The 8,148-nt window shown below is 39.2% G+C and overlaps 1 pseudogene; it reads left to right on the top strand.

Annotated features, from left to right (window-relative positions):
* The first annotated feature begins 692 nt into the window (after positions 1–692).
* On the top strand, positions 693–2,692 carry LOC127036946 (uveal autoantigen with coiled-coil domains and ankyrin repeats-like; annotated as a pseudogene).
* Positions 2,693–8,148: the final 5,456 nt, after the last annotated feature.

Here is an 8,148-nt window from a genome sequence, read left to right as displayed (position 1 = left end):
GGTATAAGATAGTCCACGAGGAGTTGTTCACAAAATCGGCAACTGTAGTTTGTAGTAAAATTCAGAAGGATCTGTCAGCCGTGCAAGTTTGAATGGTAAGTACAATTTGTTACTCAGGAGTGGCTGAGGTTGTAATTATACTCTGGTTGAAATCACTTGCTGGGATTGAGATTATATAAACAGTCATACTCAGGCTGAAATCACTACCTGGTCAGATACAGAGCCTGTACACACACGCATACCCACTTACAGATCTGGCAGCTGTGGGTAGGTCTGATGTGAGTAGGACCTGTCACTCAGGTGTGACTGGGGTTGTAATTGTACCCAGAATATTTTCACTACCTGGCCAGATTTGACATACATACATGCACATCTGGCAGCCTTTTGTGGGTGTGGCTGGATTCAACATATGTACACATATATTATATATATATATACACACATACATGTGTATGTGTATATATATACACATACACATACATCCACACAGACACAAGCACACACATCTTAGTCTGTAAAGTTTTAAAAACTTACAAACCCATGTATGACTAGCACTGTATTTATATCTAGTGTAAATACCTCTTGGTTAAGGTGAGCAGCATTGATATGACAATGATAGGGAAACTAAAGCATGATAGTGCTTCAGAAATAATAGTGGGAAATAGGTTAGAAGATTTTGTTAGAAAGGTAGAATGTGGCCCTTGGGCCTGGTGCTTATCAGCAACTTTGCAGGTAATGGGAACAAAGGAATTTTCTCAGGAGAACATAGTAGAAAGGAGAAAAAGCAAACTGCTTTACAAGTGTTACAGCTTGTGGCTTGTACCCTAAATAAAGAAATAACTAAACTAATGACAGAAAAACAAAACCTAAGGAAGGAGAGAGAGTTAGACAACATGAGAATCTGTTATGGGACAGCAAAAGAAGAAATAAGAAAACTTCTGAAAGAGCTGTCTCATAAGGTAGCTGAATGCAAAGCTTTGGCACCAGAGTGTAAAAGAACCAAGGAGGAATCTGATGGACAACTAAAGCAATTGGAAAATATTTTAGAAGATATGAAAGCAAAATATGAAGAAACTTCTGCAGACATAGGCAAGCTGAGGAACCAAATCGAAAAAAAATTAGTTGTTAGTTATGAAATTTAAGAGAAATAAGGGGAGGCAGGTGGAGGAAAACAAAAGATTGCAGAAGGAACTTGGTATGTTACAAATGGAGCGAGAGAAGAGTGGGAGAAATATCTTGGAGGCACAAGGGCAGCTAAAAGAAATAGCAGCAAAGTTAGTCCTCTCTATACCTGTTGAGAAATATGAAAATATGAAGAATGTATTATCAACTGAAGGGAATGAGAACGCAAAGAAGTAAGTAGAGGAGGAAAGAGAACATGAAAAAGTGCAGGCAGAGTTTCGGCTCTTAAAGAGGGAATTTGAGAGTCAGTTAAATTTGCTCAGCACATGAGGCTAGAGGAACATGAACAAATGAGGGGCAGAACCAGACATTGCAGAAGGAAGTGGAAGGGTTCACATGGACAACAAGCTGTTTAAGCAGCAAATACACATTCTAACAACTGAGATTAAATAGGTGTCTTTAAAACTGAATGAAGAGATAAAAAGAACACAACTGACTATTGGGGATCTGAAAAAAAAAAACTTGTGGCAGTAACACAAAAGTACAATGAAAACAAAGCAGAAGCTGAGAAGTTGCTGATGAAAAGACCTGTTGAAGTGAGAATGTAAGTCACTTCCAGGCTATGTACCTGTCTCCAGATAAGCAGGAAAAAGGAGTGGCAGCCTTGAAATCCAACACTGTGGCACTTAAAAGGCAGCTTGCTGAGATTCATCAAAAATATGATGCTGAACAAGCAAAAGTCTCCAAACTAGTGTCTGAAAACACAACTCTGAGGGACACTATGAATGATCAGGATGTACCTGCTATAACACATGAGGAGATGAAAACAGTCTTGAACAGCACATTAGAAAAGGCTGATAGAGAGTTGTCAGATCTGAAGAAAGAAACTGAAGATATAAAGAGAAAATTTATGAGAGTAAATGAGGGGAATTGAACTTTGGAAAAGAGGCTGAGACTCTTGCAGAAACACATACAAACAGTATGTAAGTCTAAAAGATCATGCGAGTAAGGTGTCTATTATAAATAAAGGCATGCAAGAGTTACAGGGCAGTAACACTGAGACATTGGCTAAATATGAGCGATGCCAAGAGGAAATCTTGCAGTTACATGCAGAAATTGAAGCAGAGAAGAAACTTGATATAATTTAAGAATGTATCAACTCCAAATATGACCCAGTTAACTGCTTTAAAAAGAAAGAGGAAAACTTTGAAGCCATGGAGAAAGAACTAAAAAAAAACACCAGTGGGTAGAACAGACACGGAGATGCAGAGAATGTGAGAAGACACAGAAATTCAAACAGAATAATAAAAAGTGAAAGAATGGGATTTTGTCTATCCAAAATGACTTGCAAGAAAATTAAATTCTTACTGAGAAATCACATGAAATAGAAAGAATTCTCAGCAGCAAAATGGAAGAACTGAATGAGCAATTGAGAGAATTACTGCAAAAATAAAGAGAGATAAAACATGAAAAAGACAAGCTATAGGAAGAAAATGCTAAACAGATTTCTGAGGCCCTTGCTGTGCAAACTCACATGCAGGGTAACTATATTCCAGCTTTCACATATTAACTCTTGTTATAATTTTGTCTTGTTATAATGAAAGTGCTGCTCTTATTTAATATTTTCGTTAATGATCTTGGCACAAAAAGTAGAACGTGAGATAATGAAATCTGCTGATGACACAAAGTTGGGAGGCACCGTGAGTACAGAGGAGGATCAGACCGTTGAAGAAATGGGTGACTTTGAGAACTGGAGTAATAGAAATGGGATGAAATTTAATTGTACAAACTGCAAGATCATGCACTTAGGGACTAACAACAAGAATTTTGGTTTTAAGCTGCAGGCTGATCAATTGGAAACATCAGTAGAGGAGAAAGACCTGTGTGTGTATTAGTTAATCACAGGATGACTATGAACCACCATTGTAATGCAGCCATGAAAAAGGCAAATGCCGTCCTAGTAGAGTTAGAGACATACTGGTGCCATTATACAAGGCACGGGTAAACCCTCATCTGGAAACTGTGTACAGTTCTGGTCACCCATGTTCAAGAAAGAAGAATTCAAAGTGGAACAGGTAGAGAAAAATGCTAGTGGGATGATGAAGGGATTAGAGGACTGATCTTACTAGAGAAAGGCTAGGCTTCTTTAGCCTAGAAAAATGAAGGCTTGAGAGGGGATCCAATTGCTCTCTATAAATACATCAGGGGGAAACACCAGGAAGGCAGAAGAGCTATTTCAACTAAAGGAAAATGTTGGCACAAGAATCAATGGGCAGCAACTGGTAATAAATAAATTTAATCTGGAAATTAGAGGAAAGTTTCTAACTATCAGAGGACCTGGATCAGCCTCCCAATGGGATGAATGGGGCCAACCAGAGTAGCTAGTTTTCAGATGAAGCTTGATAAGTTTCTGAATGGGATGATACAAGGGGGTTACCTGTGATATCAGGGACTGGACTCCATAACCTGGGAGTTCCCTTCCTGTCGTATGTTCTTAACAGCCTTCTACTATCAGAAATCTCCTCCCCACATAGGTACATATAGGCCATGATCGAGTCATTTCTTGGGATGCTTTTGTTAAGATAAATAGATTGAACTTCTTCCTTTCTTTTAACATCCTGTTGAAATTTTCCACTGGAAAAATATCAGAAAGTAAAAAAAAATGGCCAAAGTGAGAGAATCCATTTTTGCATGATTTGTAACTGTTTTGTTACTGTCAAAAGGTGAAAATCAATCAGAAAGTGGTGTGAAATCCACAATTTCCAAGCAAAAATGTGAAGGGGATTTTTATTTTGAGTTAAAAAAAACCAGATAATTAAAAGTTTTCATCATATGATTTTTTTTCCATCTAAAAAGGTTATTAGAAATGTTTCAACCACCTCTATTCATTCTATTTTATTAAGGGTTTTAGAAAATTAATATTATGCCTGACTTCATTAACTGAAGAAAAAAGGGTATGGACACTTTACACAGAGGAGTTTTCTACAAAATATTAGTCATTGTAATTAAGTAGGTACAAAAAAACAACAAAAAACAAAAAAAAAAGTTTAAAAGAGTCTGAAAAAAAATCCCTTCCTCTTCTCAACTGCTCAACGTTCACTGTCTTGGTTCTTGTGAAATCATCAATACATTAGTTTTCTAGAAACCACATAATTTTCTAGCAATGACAGGACTGAAACTTTTAATATAAACTAACAAACAGAAGAATATACCTCAAACAGTTTCAGACCTACTTTCTACATCATAAAGAAGGTAAAAATGGCACAACTCCATGTTTTCCTCTTACAGATCAATGTTAATAGGATGTTCTGTCCCTCTGATACAATAATTACAGCTGTGGCAAGGGCAGAGTTTGAGAAGATGGAGAGACAGTTTGCAGGGGGCTGAGGCCAAGAACAAAAGAACTTTCTCTGCTTTTTAGGGCTCTTTCACTCTCCTATGGGCCCTCCTGTTCCCCAAGAGAGCAACCCTCTCCTCCTCATCACACAGCTATGGAGTGAGTCGTGAAGATGCTGCATGGCAGAGAATGCCTAGTCGTCACTAAAGAGAAGGGCTCTCTGGTGGGCAGTCACACTCCTGCCTCAGCTGAAGGAGGTGCCACTTCTCTAGTGCTGGCATTTGCTACCCGCACCCCATTCCAGTGCCTTCCATTGCCTCTCATCTGGTAGAGGACAGACTTACCTCCCCCGCCCCCAACAGGCCCAATGCTACTATGCTAGTGCATTGTATGGCAGCTCCAGGCTGAACTGGTTCCCTTGTCAGAACCTCTGTAGACTTCCACAATAAAGAGATGGCAGATGATAATTCCTAGCTCTTATGTAGCACTTTTCATCAGTAGATCTCAATGCGCTTAACAAAGAGGTCAATATCAGAAAAGGAAACACTTGCACCTTCCACCTCCATGAAACAGAATCACTCAGTGCAGTAATGTCTTCTTTCCTTTGAGTGCCAGCCTTTCTTTTCCATAGAAGATCTAGTCTTCATCTATCAATCTCCCCCTTAGGGGCAATATTCCTCTTTCAATTGCTTTGTCTTTCTCCTGTCTCCAGAGTTTCATCTTTCCCTCATGCCATTTCTCCCACTACTTGAATCTTAAAACACCTGTGATAGTGCCGCTGTTTGTGTTCAGGAGCATAATCTTCTGATTTTCTGAGGCAGAATGGGAAATGGGAACCCAGACTGGTATGAAACAAAAACATATTTATTTTTCCAAGCATTTCAGTGGATGTTTTCATATGTTTGTTTTGTCAAGCTCTAATCAGGCATTTGCATCATCTCCTTCCCCACCATTAAACTCAAGACTCAGCAGCAGAGAATCTCTCATTTACACCATGTGAGACACGATGCTCTGAACCCTTTTCTTCTGCTTACTTGCCTTGCACTGATAAATGTATGGTAATCTCTTATCAAAATATAGCGTTTACCTGAACAGACACCACAGAAGCACAGAGTTTTCTGTATAGCAGTAGAAAACCTCATTCATAGGTCATTATCATTAAGGGTGCCTTTACGCCTAGGGCAATGTGCAGTGCACAGATGCTGAACACCCATCCAGAATGGCTATAAATAGCAATGTAGACAGCAAGACACATCTTTGACAGGTAGATCACAGTACAGTACATATCTGAACCCCCAGAGAATATATGTTCACAGTGCCTACACTGCTATTTTTAGCAGTGTAGTGCTTCCCCCCTGCCTGAGTCTTTCACTGCTGTCATGTACTTCTGTATCACATAAGGCTTGGCTACAGAGCTTGCTCATACACACTAGATGTGTTCAGCATTAGATTGTTTAATGCTCTCTCAGGTATGGTTGAAGGTCATTTAAACAAGCCATTTGAAACCCAAGGCCACATAGTTGTGGAATTATATCATACACTTTAGCATTTCATTCAACTCCCCCTTTCAGTTCTACATTCCTATCATTTACAATATAACACTATCTTTAAAACGCAGTACAGATCAGTCTGTTAAGCCTCTCTGAAACATACTGGTTTTATAATTATATGATCCCATTAAATGGCCATCTGGCTGTCATTAGTTGCAAAGACTGGCTGTTTGCGGTCCTTGAGTCTTCTTCTGAATCTGCAATCTGTATAGTTTGTTCTGTTGATTTGTTCTTTCTGAGGAACAAATTGTAGCTATTGATGGTTTCTGCTGTACTCTCCCTGGTTGGTCTCAATCACATATAATCTGGGTGCTGAAATTCTTTTTCTTTATGTCAGCTGGAATTGTACATTCTTTTTCTCCATCCAATTTGACACAAACACAGTCACCAGGTTTTAGAACTGGCAGTTCTCTAACTGTCATATAATCTCATATAAAAATGTCCATAAGCTATTTTAGCCTTTTTATCCAATTTGGCTACTTTCTTCATGTTTGGCCACTTTGGAGATAGATTATTTTCTGAAGTTGGAACAGTCATTCTGAGTTGACTTCCCATGAGGAATTGTGCTGGACGATATCCAGTAGCTACTATTGGTGTTTATCTGTAACTGAGAAAAACAAAGAATAAATCTTCCTGCTGTACAATTTTCTTGGCTGGCCATACAGCTCTCTCAGCCTCTCCGTTCACTTGAGGTAATGTGGAATGCTAGGAATATGATCAAAATTGTATGTCATTCAGAATAACGTAAATTCTGCTGAAGTGAACTGTGGTCCATTGTCCTTCACTAGTTGTTCTGAAATACCAAAGTGAGCAAAAGTGCACTTCAGGTTCTAGATATTGCTGCAACATGGTCTGTCTTTCAAGTACATTATTTCTATATACCTGGAAAAATTATCCACAACAACCATGAAACAATGTCCTCTGAATTCACATAAATATACAGCTAGGCTTTTCCAGCGTCTTCCTAGTAGGGTCTTCGTACATTGTATGGTTCATCATTGTCTCTTAACTTGATTATTACTGTTTCTCCTTTCAAAAACCAATTGCATGAAATCCTCTGTAGAATTCTTCCACCTTTCACACTAAGCCCTTCATGGCAGTTACCCTATGGCTGAGAACGTTGTTGGTCCTTGATTTCTTGACGACATCCAGTCTGAATGCATAGCTTCTGTGTTTGTCAATTGTTTCTGTGGTCAACTGTCCCATGGAATTCAAAATATCTTCAGGGCTAGTCAGAGCTGTGTCAAGTGACTTCATCTCTAGGAGAGGATGAAGGTGATTAAAAGTCCCTTCTGATATTAGATGTTGGCATAGAAAGTACGCTTATTAAGTTTGCGGACGATACCAAACTGAGAGGGATTGCAACTGCTTTGGAGGACAGGGTCAAAATTCAAAATGATCTGGACAAATTGGAGAAATGGTCTGAGGTAAACAGGATGAAGTTCAATAAAGATAAATGCAAAGTGCTCCACTTAGGAAGGAACAATCAGTTTCACACATACAGAATGGGAGGAGACTGTCTAGGAAGGAGTATGGCAGAAAGAGATCTAGGGGTCATAGTAGACCACAAGCTTAATATGAGTCAACAGTGTGATACTGTTGCAAAAAAAGCAAACGTGATTCTGGGATGCATTAACAGGTGTGTTGTAAACAAGACACGAGAAGTCATTCTTCCGCTTTACTCTGCGCTGGTCAGGCCTCAGCTGGAGTATTGTGTCCAGTTCTGGGCACCACATTTCAAGAAAGATGTGGAGAAATTGGAGAGGGTCCAGAGAAGAGCAACAAGAATGATTAAAGGTCTTGAGAACATGACCTATGAAGGAAGGCTGAAGGAATTGGGTTTGTTTAGTTTGGAAAAGAGAAGACTGAGAGGGGACATGATAGCAGTTTTCAGGTATCTAAAAGGGTGTCATCAGGAGGAGGGAGAAAACTTGTTCACCTTAGCCTCCAATGATAGAACAAGAAGCAATGGGCTTAAACTGCAGCAAGGGAGATTTAGGTTGGACATTAGGAAAAAGTTCCTAACTGTCAGGGTAGTTAAACACTGGAATAGATTGCCTAGGGAAGTTGTGGAATCTCCATCTCTGGAGATATTTAAGAGTAGGTTAGATAAATGTCTATTAGGGATGGTCTAGACAG

The sequence above is a fragment of the Gopherus flavomarginatus genome, chromosome 18 (assembly GCF_025201925.1).
Source record: "Gopherus flavomarginatus isolate rGopFla2 chromosome 18, rGopFla2.mat.asm, whole genome shotgun sequence".
In the NCBI taxonomy this organism is placed as follows: Eukaryota; Metazoa; Chordata; order Testudines; family Testudinidae; genus Gopherus; species Gopherus flavomarginatus.
This window is presented reverse-complemented; position numbering and strand designations above follow the sequence as displayed.